This window comes from Anomalospiza imberbis, chromosome 1 (genome assembly GCF_031753505.1).
Source record: "Anomalospiza imberbis isolate Cuckoo-Finch-1a 21T00152 chromosome 1, ASM3175350v1, whole genome shotgun sequence".
NCBI classification, from domain to species: Eukaryota; Metazoa; Chordata; class Aves; order Passeriformes; family Viduidae; genus Anomalospiza; species Anomalospiza imberbis.
In genome coordinates, this window is record NC_089681.1 from 86998932 (window position 1) to 87018423 (window position 19492).

Consider the following 19492-nt stretch of genomic DNA (forward strand, 5'->3'; position numbering starts at 1 on the left):
TAGGTTTATTAGTATAGATATATTACTTAGTATAGATCTATTTTTAATTTTTGACTAAATACAGTAAGAGGTAGTAAACTTATAGTCAGAAACCTCCGTGCACCCAATGTGTTCTTCATGCACACAAGGACATTTCAACAGCTTGAAATTGCAAATATACTCAATCTTCTTTCTGATTCCAAATTCTACATTAGCAAAGTTTTCACAGCAAGCTTCTTTATTTTTTGTCAGTTTTCAGTTTGGGATGTTTGTGCTTTCCTAGGTTAGAATATTGGGGTTTTTTCCACAAAGGAATAAATCTCTATTTGTGAGATGGCTATAATTTCCATGGCAACAATCATAGTATTAGGAAGGTAAGAAAAATCCAGCTACAGAAGGCTGCCAATGGTGTGGATGAAAGCTTGAGGAAAAATCATAGGCTAAGTAAAAAGTGTTTTATTAAAATTCTCTCTGTCTTTATATTTGCTCAAGGATAAAAATTTTTTTAAGAGGGATGTTACAGAGTTGTCTGAATTGACTTTGCACAGATTTGGACTGGCTCCTGACAGAACTCTGATAACACTAACTTCTCCATATCTCTGGCAGGTTCTGAATACCTTATTCAGGCAACATCTTTACTGAATTCTCTGGGAGTTTTCCAATTATATGGATTCCTATGTCATAGGTTAGTACAGTTACAATATTTTAACCTATAATTTAAGTGTATAACTTGTACAAATATACCAAATGCTTGCTCAAGATTTCCAGAACATTTCATCAAGCGTATCTTATACCCACAACTGGTGTTCATGATCTTGCTGATGATATTTTAAAAAAGTTTTGCAGTAAGTGTTTGAGGTATATTAATGAAGTGTTTCATCTGTACAATGGGACCTTATACAAATTAGATTCCAAAGAAATAATTTTTTATGGTATTTTAAAGATTATTAGATCTTCATTGAGTACTGCAGTGCTTTATTTTCTTCCATATTGATTTTTAATTATGCTGACTGTACATTATTTAAGAGAGGGAAGAGGAAGTTAAATCCTAATCTTATTAGTAGTGGTATAAAATGCATCAAGTTCAATAGGATTTCAGCTTGTCCTGGGTCTGATGTGACTGAGAACAGATGTCAGCCCTCTTGGATTAGTTTTTTTATTCCTATGACATAGTCATTTTGTTCTGGATTAGATTTTTCATTCATATGACATGGATTTGGCACATGTGGAATTGATCAAAGAGTAGACAAGGCCAAGCCTATCTGATTATATAATTGCTTCATCTGTCATACTGTAGTTGCACAGGGCCAAAACCTGAGATCTCCAGTCATTTTGAATCAGTCCTTTTTAAAACAGGCCTCAGCTGTCTTCTACGTTTGTTAATGCAATGGCACTAAAAACTGCAAATTTTCCTAATAAATAAGTGTGGTTTAAATAGAGAGGTGTAAATCTGTTAGTTCCCTTTAGCTGGTAGATTTGGACCCAGGTAATTAAAACCAAAGGCTGACCATGACCAGAAGAGGGAGGCTTCAGCTGTTTGGCTCAATGCTCAGCTTTTCCAAGCGTTTCTGTGTAACCTTAGTCAAGGTATGTTGTTACTTTGTGCCAATTTTCTACATAAATGTCTTTAGTTTCCAGCTTTGCTGCAACCAAAACCCAAAAAAGCCTCAAATGTTTTTTATTGCCATTAGGAAGCGGTCAATAGAACAGGAACACAGAGGATACTATGGTTTGACCTCAGTTCAACTGCAACAGTCTAATAGTTGTGTATGGCAGGAGTTTTAAGTGTATGTATGGCTGTACAGGTACTTAAGGGGAAAAAGTCATACTCTGGCTTCTACACCTACGTTCCAGTAATGGAATGTAATCAGGTTGCCTTGTACATGAGGCTTATGTGACCTTTAGATGGTACAAAACTGTCTGTTAAATTCAAAAGTCTCCTTGTATTAAAAGTGAAATGTTTGGCTCAGTTGCCAGTTTTCTAATACTTTCTGAAATTGTTCTTGTGGACTAGCTCCTTTCTTGTTGTTGCATAAAATAACTACAGTCACAACAGATGCTATTGTGCTTATTGCTTGAGAAAATGTCTTTCATTCTTCATTTGTTCTGAAAAAAGCAACAGCACTAGAAAGCCCTCATCCCTGTCTGTAATAATCACATCGTTTCACTCACTCGTAGCTGGTGACTTTTCTAAATATTTTTGATCAATGTAAAGAAATGTAAAAAATCAGTAGATTGCAGCTTGTAGCTGGAATTGATAGATAGTTTAGGTGGCAGGCTTTGAACTCCCTTGGCAATCAGTAGTTGAAAGAAATTACCTTACTTCCATAGCTAGGATCTTCTGCCAAATTTACCCTGTACATGTCTAAATCTCTTACATATTTTAAAGGATTAAAGATGAGATTAAAAACTTTCCTCTTGGCTTCAAAAAGAGAACTGAATTCTCTATACAAGCGTAACTGACAACCTCCCATGAGAAAAACAAGTAAAACACTAAAGATGTTTCCCCATCTCCTTAACCATTTCTTTTCCTTTTTTTTTTTTTAACTAGATGTCTCACTGAGATGCCTCTTTACAATATGGTGTTGTTAGACCTTATGCAAAGGCTATACTTTATGATTTGACATACAGTATTTTTGTTCCTTTGAACTCTTCTTTGAATCTTTAATTCTTAACAGTGTAGTTAATTCTGCATGTTGTGGCAGAATTAATTGTGTTGCCATAACATCACTTTCCCCTAATAAATTTTCCACTGTGGGGATTTCAGAGCTTCAAAGACGATACAACATACCTTTTGCTAACCAGATGATAAGGTTTTGTCTATGCAATGGAGCCAATGATTATTTTTGAACCAACATATAATTATGAAGACACAGTGAGAGAACTTTCAACATGCTCACAAGTGGCAGAACTAAATGCAAGTAGAAATGTCATGTTGGGGTGGAGGTTCAAAGTTAGCATCCAGTCTTCAACTCTGCAGCTGCTATAATTACACAACTCTGTAAATTGGAATCATTTATCCTCTGCCAACTGCAGTAATTAATTTTCTCTTCAGTCAGTGGAAGGGGGATTGATCTTTCCTTTGTGAAAGTCTTTCTCACGCAAATACCACTTTGCTCTTCTATGTTTCCAGTTCTGGAAATTTGTCATTCTATGCAACAGCTATTAAAGAGTGGGGCTGCAGCTTCCTTGCCTGTGTGTTCCTGTCTTGTAGCAGTGATGAAAATGAAGATCCGAAGTACAGGGTTTCATCATAATACTTAATTACTACCTGATAGTGGAACTAGGGTGGTTTGGCTGGTAGCAAATGTGCAAACCTTTAGCTGATTCTAATAATGACTAGAAGACAGATATTTCTTCAGTCTAAAGGCCTCTTGAAAATCTATGAAAATTATGCATGATTTACATCCCATTCATAATGTGTTTCTCCATTCTCACACTGCCTTTATTATCTAAATAAGTGGCAATTCAAGAAGAAATCTTGCATAAAAAAAGCCATAATCTGAAATTCAGGGATTCATCCTTAGAGATCAATTTTCATCTGGGCTTTAGGTTCTTTATAAATTTTGGTTGCTGCAAAAGAGCTATTGCCACAAAATTAATGCTTGATAGATATTTTGCAGGAGAGAAGTCTTCACTGTGATAGGCTTTGTGTTGTCTTACTGTCCTAACTGATCTGGAGTTAAGCACAGAGGCTGTATGTAGTTGTGAGTGGCAACATGGTGTGCATCTGTGGGATGGTCAGTGTTCCTGATGGCCTGAAAGCACCTCCAGACAGTGACAGCGATGGAGGTTTCTGCTGGTTGCAGCTGACTTGATTCCTCACAGACTACAGAAATAAATCATCAAGAATGGAGTCACACTTACTTTCCAAAGGGCTGCTGGTTCTAAACGTGTGACCAGGCAAGAGTCAGGACTTACAGGGAGGACAGGGTCTGACTTTTCCAAAGCCTGCACTGTTGTCCTTCCAGTTCAGGAAGAGGCATTTCAATGATGCAGTGTGGGAGACCACTTTGTTATTATTACCCACACTCTGCTTGTGCACAAAGAAATATGGAAGACTTGCGTGTCATGACTGTGCACAGAACCCTTCCCCTAAACAAGAACTTTCTCAAGTTTTCTTTGGTCTCAAATACTATATTCATTTGGCCTTTTCACATACTGTATCTCAGACTTTTGGGGCCAGATCTTCCCCTGCAGTAAACCTGTTGGCATTTTGCTGGTGTCTTTCTGATGAATTCTGAGGTGTAAGCTGCTCTGAACTACTCTGAAGCTACATCATCATCCCTGGTGATTTATGCTACTGGACTATACCAGCCTCCAGCTGCCATAGGTTGCTCACCTGTGAAGGCAGGTGAAAACCCAAGGGAAGGGTTTCATCCCTCCTTCTAGCTAAGGTTGCATTTTATTTAGGCTAGTGACCCCCCATGACCTCTAGGACCTGACTTGCAGTTTAGTGTGATTCTGAATGAAGATACAGTGCTGGAAGGATTAGAGCCAAGGCAGAATTCTTCAATGTGTTATCAGTATGAGGATGGGTCTTTTAAAAGGTCTGTCTTTCTTCCTTTGCTGGTGCCTGGTTGAATCCATTCTATAATCCTCTGCAAATGATATGGTACTCCAGATTTTTTGTAGCAACTAAGAGAAAATAAAACTATAGGAGTTAGAGTGCTTGTAATGTAAGAAGTAAAAGGAACATAATTTTTGCTCTTTTTTCTTTCAGCCTCTATTTATCAGATACTTGTATGTTAGAAAAACTACTGTATATACAGTAAAAAAAGATGGTCATTTGAGTAGATAAAAAATTATGTTTACCCTTTGATCCCAAAGGAGAAATGGGGGATTTCTCTCCAAGAGGAAAATCACTCTATTCCAGTTTGACATACTTGATAATCCTTCTTTGTCACAGAGTTTACTACACAGTTAAAACACATCAAACATGATCAAGCCACATTTATCAGCAGAAAACAGCTAAGTAAAATTATTAAAAATCCTTTGAATTTCAAAGGTAAGGATACAGCATGATCCTTTGGTGTCTATCTTCATATGGTGATGCAGAATAATCTGCTTCCAGGCCTTGATCTTTGCATATTTATACTTCCTTTATTGGTGTTGAGGGGTTTTGTTTGTATTTAATAATAATGCAGCTCACAGTGGCTGTTGAATGCATTTCTGGAAGTTTTGTAAAAATCAGTATCACTTTGGACAGGCAAAGCCTGCATATTTTGACAGTAGACATGCATTTGAAATCAATACATGACTTGGATTTGGGAAGCCTGGAGCAAAATCCTCAGGTGGACTAAATCACCATAACTCCTTTGACTTCCATGAGATAAAGCTGATTTTCACCTGCTGGGAATCTAGGCTTTGTTTTGGTTTCTCCTTTGACTAAACTGAGACAAAAAGCAAAGGAAATGTTTTATAGATACTTAGTTTTCCTGAAAAAGAAATTAAAAGGGAAAAAAATATCTGAGTGGGGATCGCAGTAAATGAGCATCTCTGAGTGGAACAAAGGAATAGAAGAGAGGGGCTAATTGTTTAATTAGTAAATGTCTGCTTGGTTAATGACATATTAATGAGTTTTTAAGACAGTCATATCATTTACCATAAAAGACCCATATGCGTATCCCTGGATGTACTGTATAATTAAGTAATGTGACCCATAGGAGTTCATCATTTAAAAACCTGTCAGCTGTCTCATGTTTGGTAGCAGATGAGTAAGCTCAGGAGGGGCTCACCAGGAAGACTCAGTTAGGTGTCCAAAATGTCTCACTGTAAAACAATCTGTTAATCTATCAGCAGCACGGTACCCGTGCATAAAGAAAACATAAATTAGGATTTGCCCATCGGTCTATTGAATTTTGTTAACAGAATAGTTGTTTCTGCGAGGTTGTGGGTCCCTTCCTCTCAGCTTAATTTCATAATCTATAGCATGCTAGGTGCTTCTTCAAGGTGCTAGGCCTGGGTTGAGAGGTGAATTTTACCCAGCACTGATCCAGTTCATTTTATTCTCTAGCTATTTTATCTCTGCTAGTAAGAACTTAACCTTGGTTATAAGTCTGCTAAAAAACATCTACTGTACTCCTAAAGAATTCTTCAGGCTATGAGAACAATGCATAACCATGTAAAATTTTCCTCCCTCCTTGTCCTGCACCCCACTATAGGGCCACAGAAGGCATAGGGGTGTTTTAATCATGAAATGTATTCTTCACCCTTTTCATATCTGAAAACTGCTTTGTGGAGTGTTGCAGCAAAATCCTTGCTGCTCACGTTCCTTTAGCTTTTAAGGTGAAGGTGTACATTAGGAAAGGTGTGGCTGTTGGAAACTACTTGTCTTCACCTTCAAAGAGGGGTGTAAATGTCAGTATCAGTCATCCTTTCTGTCTCAACGTGTACATATATATAATTTCATACAAAAATACATTTTATACCTGGCGTCCAGGTATGAATTTTGAATTTCAAAATTTCGGGTGAGCTCCAGGTGCAAAGTATGTGGGCCTAATGTGTATGCTTTCTGTCAGAACTGTCTTAAGCCTTTGAAAGAGCATGGGCAAAGTGCTGTGTGATATTCAGGGAATGCTAATTGCACGCCTAATTGATGGGAATGTGCCAATCCAATGCCCATCAATTATGCAGCACGTGTGGTAAATCTGATACATATGATATTATAGACACAGGTGATGAAAGCCCTTCTAAAGCTCGGGCTTTTGGGCTTGGCTTGGCTTGGCTTGTGGGGGTATGATATACTGGAAGCACACTCCCATTATTTTTGCCTCCTTTCCTCAAAAGTTTTTGGAGAGATTACAAGAGCTCACTGTCTCCAGACTTACAGGTTTAAATACAAAGAATACAAATAGAGCCGGAAAAGAGATGGATAGGTCTAACTCTGCTGTGCTCTTCTATTAGTAATATGGAGTCTGGCCTAAAGGGAATATGGGTACATTGAAAAAGGCTTTTGGCTGCCATAATACATGCCTAGCAAGTTAAAAAAATATCTGTGTACAGAAAAACATTAAGGAAAATTGAAACAGTTTTTCATTTCTTTGTGTTAAATTTGCATTACTTTTTCCAGTTTATTTTTTTTAATAGGACACCTATGACAAAATATTGTAGTAATAGTTGTCTAAGAAAATATTATTGTTCTAGAAGCAAGTTGCATTCAAAATAACGAAAAGCTTTTTTCTTATTTTCCATAAAAATAAATGCACACATATGTGACAGAAAAATAATTCCAGGAGTTGCAGAATGAAAATTGTGGCTTGTTATGAGTTGTGGTATCTGGGAACTGGATATGTTTTGAGGTTCTCTTTCTAGAGCATCCCTTCCAGTCTTTTCAGGATTGGTAATGAAATAGAAATAGACAAAGGAGCTAAGCTTCTTTATCATACATGTAAACAAAAACAAAAATGGTGTTATCTTAGCAGTAGGGAGGACAAGACAGCAGAAGAAGCTAAATGGATCATTATATCTATGCACAAGCAGAAATAGGAGAGCACTTAGTAAAATACCTGTCCCTAATACATGGTGTAGAGGTCACAGAGAGAAATCATATGGACTTATAAATTTTTAATTTTTTTTTCCGGTTTGTTTTTTTTGGCAACAGTAAGTGAAGTACCATTGCTCCTGATAGATGAAGTTTGAGAGCAAATATTACACACTGACTAAGGGCTTCATTCTGATCTCCCCTCTGTGGGTGTGTATCATTAATGATTCATTGCGTATTTTGAATAGCAAGCTGTCTGCATAGCAGAGTGCAGAACGTGGTCCTAGGAGACTACTGCATGTGTGATGCATTAAGAATGATATTGAGAATGTGTACCTTATTAAAGTAGTTGTCTTGGATTAAGTCACTTTTGGGGTGTATGTATGTCTATTTATCTGAAAATTAGAGAAAATTAAAAAGCCATCTCAGAAAACATTCTACGGAATGAGACTGTAGAAATACAATTTTAAAGGAAAGCTGTTTTTTTAAAGGACATGAAACATGACCTTCACCTCCTGAGTTAATAACATTCAAGAAAAACTGACAAAATGTACTTGCCTATTCTAGTTCATTTAGATTTTTTTTATCTGTTTAAAGTGTAATCTCCATCTTGTAAAATGAATGTGAAAATTAAGTGACTTTGGCAACATTCTGCTTTCCTGAAATGATAACTATAATGAAAAATAAATAATATTTTATTTGTTTATAAAATACATTCCTGTGTAAGAGAACAAGCAGAACCTTGGAAAGTTGCTATGTGTGTGATCTGTACAGAAACATGTACGGACTGAGTTTTCAATGTGTGTGTGTAATGTTTACACTCATTAGACTGTGAAAATATTTGTCCTTTTACTGTCAAGTAAGTATGGTTACAGAAAAATAAAATTAAAACAAAATCCCCAAACTCTTTTTTTTTCCTTTCTCTTTTCCTCTCCTTTCTTATTTTTCTTTTTTTCTTCTTTTTTCCTCTCTGTCTTTCAACAAAGCTAAGTATAACTGACTTAGCTTTGGGTTGAGTTGCAAGAGTCTGCCCCAGCCAAGGATCTGCCTCATGGTAAGTGTGGCGTGGCCTGTTAAAAGAGCATGTTAATGCAGTGTTATTCCACATTCTATTGTACTTTTAATGTATTTCATCACACTGTGATTATACATATTATATTATGACTATGGTACATATTATAACTATGCAATACAAATTTTCAGGAATGCAATCCTAGCATGACTGAGGCCAATTCACACTCTCAGGTCAGGAAACTAAAACATTACATCTCTAAAAACAGTATTAATTTCATGTACTTATGAGAAAATACTCTTTCTAAGAAGTATCTTCCATTTTTCAACTCTTCCCATAAGAAAACCTTGTCAGCCTACTTAAGGAATGCAGCAGGACTGTCATATCCAGATTGGAAGGTGAAGGTTTTTCTGCTTGCTCTTCTGTTGGCTGACACTGAGAATGAAGGAAAACAGAAGGGTGAAACGAATAGAATTGTAAAGTACAGTGGCTGTTACCCTTTTTCTCATGCTTCCCATTCCCTAACCTCTCTTTAAGCACAGGCAGAAATATGTTATTTATAAACAAAACTTAGGCATGTGGGAAATTGGGTTTGATCCAACAATGCACATGTACCTTGAAGACCATGGCTAGCCAGAGGTAGCGGTATTGTTACTTTGTGCAATTCTAGTAGTTGCTTGAAGAATACATGTGAGGAAAATTTTTGCTTGAAGAAAGTCATGGACCCAGGCTTTGGCACTCTTCCTGACAGGATGAAACCATGAAAAAAGTAGTTTGTCTCCAGTAGAGCAGGGATATTTGGTCTATTGATGCTATTTCAAGTTCAGTTTCTGTACTGGGAATATTTGGGGGTAAATAGTAGCTACACACTGGTATGTGTGGATTTATTATATTTACTCCTAGCGTATCTTATTGTCTGTTATGTGTACAATATGCATAGATAATAGAGTAGAAAGAAATGCAATTGTGTGTATACTGGAGTAGATAGTGCTGTCTGTGCTGGGAGGAAGGAAGGAGGGTTATTTGATCTGTGTATTAAGAGAGAGTGATACTGTGAAGTTTTTTTAACTTTGTAAGCTTTCCCTTTGAGGGAGATATGTGTGCAATCTGCATGCCTGGCTAGCTCTTTGATGATAAATTTGGACTCAGTTTTTAGACAACTACAAGAAGGTGCCAAAAGCATTGGCTTCTGTTTTAGAAAATTGGCAGACTTTCCTTGTCTGCAAATTTCTTTATCCTGCCTCATTACTTTGCTCCTATCAGCTTTTACCTGCATGAAGAAAGACCAAAAGAAAAAGGCAAGAAAACCCTTTAAAACTTAAGTAGCTATTACAACAACAGAGCCTAAACCACTCAGGGTGAAGATTCTATAATTTCCACTCTTTACACATACTAGGTGCAATCAAACAACTTGAAGCAATAACACAGGGGGAAATATGTTTTACATAACTTGACTTCCAAATAGCGATTATCCCTTCAAGGCTATTTGTTTTCCCAAGAATCCTGCTGATTATAGGCTCTATGTTAAACCTGTTTCAGATGATAACCTAGCTAAACCCTGGCATCCATTACACTAACTGAATTGTGGTTGCTATGAATGAGCAGGAATTATGGGTTTCTTCTGGATGCAGAAATGTTGTCATAGACAGACTAGTGTGGTGATATGAGGCACTGATTACAGGAGATTACAAAAGATGAAGTGAAACCTCAGAAGCTGAAGACCAGTAGCAGAAAACTTGTTGACCTCAGTCAACAACAAGCCATTGCCTCTAGTATTTACAAGTGATTCTTTTAGTTGGCTGCATGTGACTTTAGTTCCTAAGAGGGTAACTGGTTTTGTTTTATGGTGAATAGGTTCATGGCTTAGTTGGTCTTCTCATGTTTTGCTTTATTTTTTAAATATATTTTTTGTTGCTTTTCCCCCCCAAGATTTCCTATGATTATTTTGAAAATATGAGGCAGTCATGTTATGATCAGAATTAGGTGACAAAATAAATGGGCGATACTGTTCTTAATCCATAATTCATTGTATAAGCAGATCGAAAACCATCTAAACAGATCTGAAGTTATGAGATCCTAGAAAGTTGTCAAGAATCTAGCCTATGTCTTTTGTAATAATATGCAGTCCCAAGGGAAATCACATTCACATTTCGTGCTCCTTGCTTCTGTCTGGAGCTGGCAGAGACGGGATGTTTCTAGGACACAAAATATCTCAGTTTTACTTGTAAACTGTTGGTTTTTTTTGTAGGGCTGTCAGTGCAGAGCAAATTAGATATCTAGTGCAAATACCAACCCTTGCTGATGGTCCTTATCTGGCTCTCATTTAGTTCACAGCCCAGATCTCTTTTTACCTGGGTTTCTGAAGCCCCTCTTGCATTGAATTTATGATGTTTGAAGGAAGTTATTTTGGAAAGAAACTCATAGTGCATTGTAATTCCTGGAAGCTGCAAATCTCTCCAGCAGCAATTTCCTAGGTGTGAGGGTTTTTTCCTAGTCATCCTTCATTCCTTCCTCTTGCTATTTCTGCAATGGAAATTGATTCTACCCTATGTCAAGAACAACTGTAAAATAGACGAAATCACAGATGGATGTTAAATTTGTGGTAGAGAGTAAAGGACATGTGAATCAACAAAATTTTTACTGTGCATATTTCAAGAAATATGTTATTTGAAAATTGTTTCTGCAATTATTTGAAAATTCACAAGGTTAACAACTATATGTAAAGAAAATTGATATTTCATAAGCATATTTTTAATATTAGCAAGGGCTTCATTTATATTAACATGCTGTGTCAGTACTAAGATGTCTCTGTAGCTTTCACTTTCAATATTGCCAATTTAGGTTCTTTTGTTAAATTAATTGTGTTTTATAATAGGAAAGCAGAAAAAAAATAATGTTAGATATTTTCTTCCTCAAGCTTTAAAAGACTAAAACTATTTCTTTCAGTCATTTAAGAATCACTATTACATTCACTCCCCACTGCAAATGCTCTAAAACATCCATCTTGTGGTAGTGCCCAAGATATAAGTCATTGGAGCAGCTCTGAAGTAAGGAAGAAAACATAAGGAGTCAAAGAATCATAATTCACACCTCCTGCAGTACAAATGGCCTGCCAGGTGATTTAAGAACTTAGAGTTCTATAGTTTAACTTGGTTAGGGTACTAAGGTAAAACCCAGACTTCTGCACATTTGCTGGCATTTGCAGTCACTGACTTTGTAAGTGGTATTAGGTATCCTTAATATTATGTGGTAGGTTGTGTATACACCTTTATTGCATCAAAATATCATTGGCTTTTCCAAGAGTATGACTTGATCAAGGATTAAATAAATTGATGTCCTAGGTCTCTTTGCCTGTTACTGAAGCTGGTAGAGTTATTAGTGTTGTTCACAGGTATATTCATGAATTTGTAAGTTAAACATTTAAACAGTTTGAAATACACATGTAGGAAATACTATTGCTTAGATGTAATTGCTATTCACTTAGGTGACTCATCCAGCTCCAGAAGAAATAGGGCTGAGGGACTAGAATAAGAAAATAAAGATGTTTATAGACATACATATACATATCTATATAGTGGTGAAAAGCTTAATTCTACTAATTGAATTTTATTTCTTGGTTGAAATTTCTTTATGTTTAGATGGTATAATAATTACAAATAGTCTGATACTCGGTAGTTATTGGCATTACAAAGGGATAAAATCATTAAGAGGCTGTGTCCTATCGTGCATGTATTTATCCACTTGTGAATGGAGCATGAAGATGAGCATAAGAATCCTTGACTTGCACATTTTTATAAATATCTGGAAGAGTGGGGAGGAAAATTTTCTGGTGCCTGAGTTCATGGGGCATTGTCAATATGTCGGTCTGTTAATTTTGTTGTAGTTTAGTTTGTTACTTGGATTTCTGCAAATATAATGTCTTTCCACAACATTTTCAACATTATTGAAAGATCCTCAATGGGTTGACTGATCTGCAGAATTGCAGAATTGTTCAGAGAGATTTTATACAGTCTTTTGAAAGCCACAGATATATGAACAACTTTGGGTTGTAGAATAAACTCATAATATGTGGTGGGGGTTCTTGGTGGCTGTTTTTTTTTTGTTTTTTTTTTTTTTTGTTTTTTTGGTAGGGGGGAGGGAAGCAGGGAAGTATTTGTTTATTTCTGGGAGTGTTTCTGGTGTTTGTTTGTTTAGGGACGCACACCTGAGTAGATTGAGTACTGCCTTTCTAGACACTGTTGGCAGGCAGCACACAAGTACTGAGTGCTTAAAAAAGTGGCATATCCTCATTTTTGTTCATTCTAGCTGCAATGCAGCTAGAGGAAAGAAGTGGAAACTTTACACTCTTTTCCCAGATTCAATATAGTGACATTTGATACTTAGTGTACAATTGCCTCCCGATTTTTTTTTTTTGCCTGGTCTCTTTCATCTGTGTGTCTCTTAAGAAAGAATTGCAGGTTGAGGTTTTTAGGAAGAGAGTTTTGTGTCAGGAAGGTCAAAGTGTTGAACTTTAAGGGGTATCAATTGCAATTGGATGGCAGCCCAGTAGGAGGATCTCTTAATGGGGTGGAATAAAAAAATTTTTAGACTGTTTAAAGGTAATACTTTAAAATGTGTGCTCCAAGGAGACAGTCTTTGATTTAGCATATTTTGTGTCCTGCTTTTCAGAACATGCAGGCCTTAGATCTTTGGATGATTCAACTATTTTTAGTAGATGAGAATTCCTCTGAATTTGATTACAGTTTCTTTTGCATTTAACCTTTCCTGAAGAGAGGTGCAGCTGGGGATTTTTCTTCTGTCATTTTTTTGGTGTATTTGCTGGAACTGTGCCACTTTCTCCTTTGTTCATCTTAGTATCTAGCTATTCATATTAATTTCTACCTATCAGTAAGTATATACATAATCTCTGAAAGCCAGAAACATGGAAATGGTCCTTGTTCACTTGATTAGCCAGGCTGGGTAGCTGATGAAGCAGGAACTCCTCAGTCACAGCTGAACTGAGCAATAAAAAAGTGAAATTGTTCATCTCTTGTAAGAAACAAAACAAGTTTTCTTAGGAAAAATTTCTCCTTTGCTTTCTTCTCTCATAGAGACATTTCTATCTATTAGTTTCATCTTTAAATGTTCTGTGGTCACATGGAAACTAATATTTTCTTGTAGAAATCTGTCTGTTGTACCCCTAAAAATGCCCAAAATGGCAAAATAAAAAGAATGTGAAGCTAGTAAGTTTTAAAGGAATACAGCCAATATAAAATGTAGCATCTTTAGACAAGGACTGATTTGTATTTTGTATATAACTAAGTTGACTTATTGAAGCTGGCACACCACCACCCTAAGGAAAGATGAACAGCTCAGCAGTGGATGTATTTTCTGCTGCTCAACTCTAGACTTTACTGCACAATCACCCTTTTATGCCTAAAGTTCTGGGGGAAGATATCATTGCTGTCTTTATATGTCAGGAAATAAAAGCCAGGAAGGAAGAATGAGCAACACTGGCACAAGAATAAATGGATATAAAACAGCCATAAATTCATTAGAAAGGAAATGGAACATTTCTCTGATAGGAAGAGTGGGAGTGAAGAAAAAACCAAACCCAACACAAATACCACACCAACAAACCCAAACCCTTCTAATTCCTTTAGAAGTTAGAACGAAAAAAATTGATAGTAGTAATATAATGCCCACGCTTGGGCTTCACTTGTCTGACTTAGCAGCTGGGATAGCATTGGTGGCCTGGAAAATGTCATCCAATCCAGTGCTCCTACAGCTCCTTCCAGTGAAATCACTGACAACGTTGACATTCACTGGATCTCCACGAGCTGCTGTCAGTGAGAGGTGAGCACTGTACAGCGTCTAGAAGCTGGCTTGTCGAAAATCCTTATGTAGATTGAATGAGAAAAACAAGTGAAAAAATTTTTCTTATTTCAAGGCTTACAAATTACACAGTGCTTTTTCCAATTTTCTCTCCAGAGCTTGAAACAGTCCAGGGTGAGCAGAGGTGAGGAACACAAGCCCTGAAGCTGTGACCAGCATATATGTGTGACTGTTAAAACAATACTTAGATATCAGTTGTGAAATGGTGATTATCTTCTCAACATCTATTCATTTAAAGGAATACAAAATGCTGTAATTTGAGTAGCAGCTCTCATCCATAAAGCATTATTCTCTCTTAAGCTTTGATTAGACACATCATGTGCCATTAGATTCCACTACATTACGTTTAATTTCTCTTCCACAAAGTAATAATGCCATATATTAAAGTGAAACCTTAAAAACATTAAAGAGAAGATACTTTAACCTGCATTCAGAGTGTATTTAGCTATCCATGAAGCTTTTCTCTCCCCAAAAGATAAATACCCAGACACTTAAATAGGCACAATACTTATGCTAAAACAAATAGATTCCCATAATGGACTTTTTTTTTTTTTTTTTTTTTTTTTTTTTTTTTTTTTTTTTTACGAGTGCCAGGCTTGATACAATTATACTGTGAAGAAAGTCTGTTGCTATAGGAAAACCTGTCATCTGACAATTCCCAGGAACCCCTCTGCTGCTGAAAAGTCTTTTTCTCTTTGGACAACTGCCAAAATCCACTTTAATCCAAAATACATTAAAGACTTACGGGTTTAATTCAAAGTCCATTGAAGTCAGTGGAGATTTTTGGTGCCTTCAATGGGTTGAACAGGCTGTTGAAGCAAGCTGAAGGCTGACATCTCATTTACTTTGGGGATACTGTTATGTTCTTTATGTAGGTTAAGAGTAATTATAGGTAACATAGTGGGACAAACCCTGCAATCCTTAGATAATTCGTATTTAAACTCAACTACTGTTTAAATCATGGATACAGATGAAAATATTCTACTTTGTTCTTTAATTAGCAACAATAACCAAAGGCGCACATATCTTTAATTTCTCATTAACTATAAGTATATTAGGCCAGGTAAAAAAGCAGATATGGAAAAAAAAGTGGTTTGGTTTTAAATGTTTGTCCCCAAGAAGCAGTGTTCAGAGGATTATGGCATTCATTTTCTTGCCTAATAAGGTTTTATGACACACCCTTAAGCACGTATCTGAAGTATCTTTAGGAACAGTTCATAGCAACAATAGACTAATTTTCCTTTCCTCCCTGAGGCAGTTGGTGCTCTTGGTTTTGTTGTTTGTTTTCTTGCTTGCCTACTTTTCTCTTATGCCTGTGACTTGGCACACTGATGCTGGTACCAAGTGTGTTGTAGCCCTCACTGCACTTTTGAAAACAGGGAAGATAAAAAGAGGATGTCCAAGTGTCCTGGGCCAGGATAGATAGGAACAGCTGTCTTTTATTTCCACTTCTGAAGTAGTACACTTTTATCAAATTCCCAAATCACTCCAGTGTTTCACGCCTTTCAGTTCCTCCCTCTGAAATAAAAATTCACAGGATACTATATTTTAAAAAGTCTATAAAGACACTATCATTTTAACCTTCCCTTCCCTTCAAAGAAGCTTGTGTTTTGACAGTTTACCTTTTTGAAGAGAACTTTTATTTTTAAAAAATGGTACTGGAAAGCTTCTAATCAGATTCTAGCTGAAATCCTAGTATCTTCTTAAATGTTTTTAGCTGCTCTACTAATGACAATATTAACCTTAACAGTTTTGGGTTGATAATCTGTCCAAACTATTGTGTGAATCTGTTGTAGCTTGTCAGCAAGGGCTATCAGGTTTATGTGATTTTGTTTTATTAAGAAACATACATATTTGAACCTGTTCTATAAGCAGCTGTGTACCTTTCGAAAATCTGTCAGAGACTTGACTATTCTCGACTGATTCTATTCTTCCATTTAGACACAGTACCCTTTAATTGCACAAAAGTGTCTGAAGTGAGAAATGTTGCTCAACTTAATGCTGATTTTCTGGTTATGGCATACATCTTCAACAGTTTTTCATAATTTAAAATGTAATATTTTATTTGGTCTCTGTTGTTGGTGTAATATCAATACTACTTTTTTTCATCACTAAAATCAATATCAAAGACATAAATTGTGAAGATAAAACTGAAGACAGCTTTCCACTGGGATTCCTAGTTGTATTTTCTTCTGAAACAGATGCATCAATGTTGATACATGTATATACACAATTAGAAAAGAAAAAAAAAAAGGAAGCAGTTTTTTAAACTTTAGTTCTTCATATTTTCTGGCCGTGGTTAAAATGAAATTTTCTAATACTAACCGGCCAATGTTATTTACAGATTAGCCAGCATAAAAAGGGCAAAGAAAAGGACAATCACTGCATTCATGACCACCAAGTATTTTTCAAATAAGACCCTTGTCAAAAGGGTGCAGGTTCTTGATGGGCAGAAGCGTTTAACCTTTTTTGAATTACTTTTGCATTGTGTCTACTTCTAACTTTGTGATTGTTTGGTTTATTTAGGCAAATGTTAGCTCTCTCATGGTTGCCACAGTTGCAGTAATGTCAATAAGAGAGAATTTAGCAAAGCCAGTGTCAAAAGGAGCTGGAAAAATATTGCTTTGACAGATAATGCACATTGATAATGCATGACACATACATCACCTCTGCTGCATCATGGCTGCTCATCACCTTGTGCAGTGCAGCATTAGGGATGATTTGCAATTTGATGGCTTTAGACATAGTTTAATGCTGTCAGTTGGATAGGACTCTGAAGAGATACTCTGACCAAAAGACGGTATCTATCTTCCTCAAAGGGAGATAGTCCCCAAGAATTAGCCATTCTTAATACTGATTTTGTGGACACCCCAGATCCAATATACAGCCTTGATAATAATTTTTAGGGCTACCAATTTTCCTGAGATAACACCTCCATACATTGAGGATCTATATAGCTCCATAGGCAGCTATATTCTGAAGAGACTTATTGGCTAAAAGTGTGAGATAACCAAGGTGTTTTAGAAGCTATTTTTAACATTCTTATGGATTGATCAAATGCTTAACACTAATGTGATGAAGGAAGACATCTGTATTATTTGTTGGTTTACTGTAAAATGGATTAACATTAAGCATGAGTTCAGCAATATGCGGTGTTTTTGGCTGTATAGAAATGTTTTGCCAGCTATGGAAATGCTGGTCTCTGAATATACCCAGTGCTTTGTACGTAGCTTAGGATTTTGGCCAATCTTAGACCTCTTCCTGAGCAGGTTAAACTAAACCATAAAAGGTGATTGATACTTATGCTCGAACTAAGTGTGTTAGACCAGTCTGAGGTGAGACTTAGATATTTACTTACTTTTAAATCAGTGCTCTGGCTTTTTATGTAGGAGAAGTATCAGGAGCAAGTAGTGACAATATTTACCAGAGTAGGCCTGACAATCGCAGCCAGTTGATAGAGCATTGAGTTGGAGTGGTGAATGAAGGAAACACAGTTTCCCTTTCTTCTAGCTTACTGAAGGAATACTATTTGGTGATGCTTGTTCAGCATATGTCCCTCAATAGGATATATGCCTCCAGAGATCTCATTAGAATATTTTATTACAGTACATGTAACAAAACTTTAGAAAATAAAAACCATTATACTAGTTTATTCCTACAGTGTCCATCAAAGTGTTGCTGCTGCAGTTTTAGGAAATTATTCAATTTTCTAACAATTATGGGGATGACTGTAACTTTTTGGGAGTGGAACTGTAGAGAGGAAGTTACTATTATCTAGTCTAACTTTACTCAGAAATTTTTTACGATACTGGGGAAAACCTCTGTCTGCATGTTGCTGGCAGATACCAGGATGAGGAACATTTATCCATAGCAGTGAAGTCATGGAATGCTTTTTAGAGAAGGAAGACTAGATACTGGCCTCCACCAACTGGACAGCTGGACACAAAAATGGAGGAAATGTTTTGCTGGGACAAAACAAAGCCAAAAAACCAACACAAACCACCCTACTGCTGAAATACACTCTTTCCCTCTGGCTAGTGCCATTTTATCTTGAGGAATGACAAAAAGAATTGTAAACCTTACTGCAAAGTATACAGAGATTACTTCGCACATCATTGAAGTATATCCTGTCTCTGGGGCAAAAGCTAGCAATGGTTTAAGAGCATACGGTGATGCTGTACAGGAATTTCTTTCTGATACAGTTCCAACTCCTAGATGTAATTTCCCACTATCAACTTCAGCGCTGTTGATGAAGCTAATGTTGCTGTTCTTATTTTAAATGTGCCAGAAGGCTCTTTGATAATCGAAAATATTCTGGGCATCTTGAATGAATCTTAAAATTGAAAGAATCTCTCTTCAGTGAGAATAATTCTGTAGAGTTCAGTAGGGCTAGGTGGATATAGATAAACCATATTGGCCTACGACATCTGTGCCAGTACTGTAGGAGATTGCTTTGCCTCTGTTGCTGGCCAGATAATTCAAATCAGCCAGTGATTAATTAATGATATGTTCTTTGCAGTAAGACCATGTTGCAGAGATGGCCAAATACTGATTCACTTCAGATGTCAGAGAGATAAATCCACACAAAGTAATATGGTTGAGGTTTTGGTGGGTTTATAGGTGTTGAACTGGGAAAAGTTGTAGTGTTTAGCAGTTTAGAAGAAAAGGTTAGAGTTCTCCAGGACAAGTCTACACTTGGTGTACAGTGATATGGATAGCAAAAGAAAAAAAGCTGTAAGAGAGAAAATAAAAAATCCTGTCAGGACCTGTAATAAAAAAATGAATCCCACAAGAATTTTGGAGTGTTCACTTAATACATTCCATGTGTTGTAACTATGGCAGAACTTTTTGAGTCATGAGGTAACATTCCCAAGTAATTCCCCAAATTGGACTAACTGGCAGGGATAATTTTTTTCAGTCAACATAACTGTATTTATAAAGTTTGACAAACCAACTGTAGTTTACTTCAGGCTGTTGTATCTGGTTTCTTATGATAGGTTTCACCAGTTTACTTGATAGCTCTGTTGCACAGAACTAGGCAAATCTAATTTACATAATGGAGGCTCTGTGGGCAACTGGAGTTATGTCTTCCCCTTCTAATTCTGTGAACCTGGATTCACATGTGATGGGAGTTCAATAGAACA

The 19492-nt window shown here is 36.5% G+C and overlaps 1 long non-coding RNA gene across 1 annotated transcript in view; it reads left to right on the forward strand.

Moving 5' to 3' along the window:
* Positions 1-266: 266 nt before the first annotated feature.
* LOC137479062 (uncharacterized) overlaps positions 267-19492 on the forward strand; it is an 81857-nt gene continuing 62631 nt past the window's right edge. The window contains exon 1 of the long non-coding RNA XR_011001950.1: positions 267-664. This is a non-coding gene — a long non-coding RNA (uncharacterized lncRNA). The remainder of the gene's footprint in view (positions 665-19492) is intronic.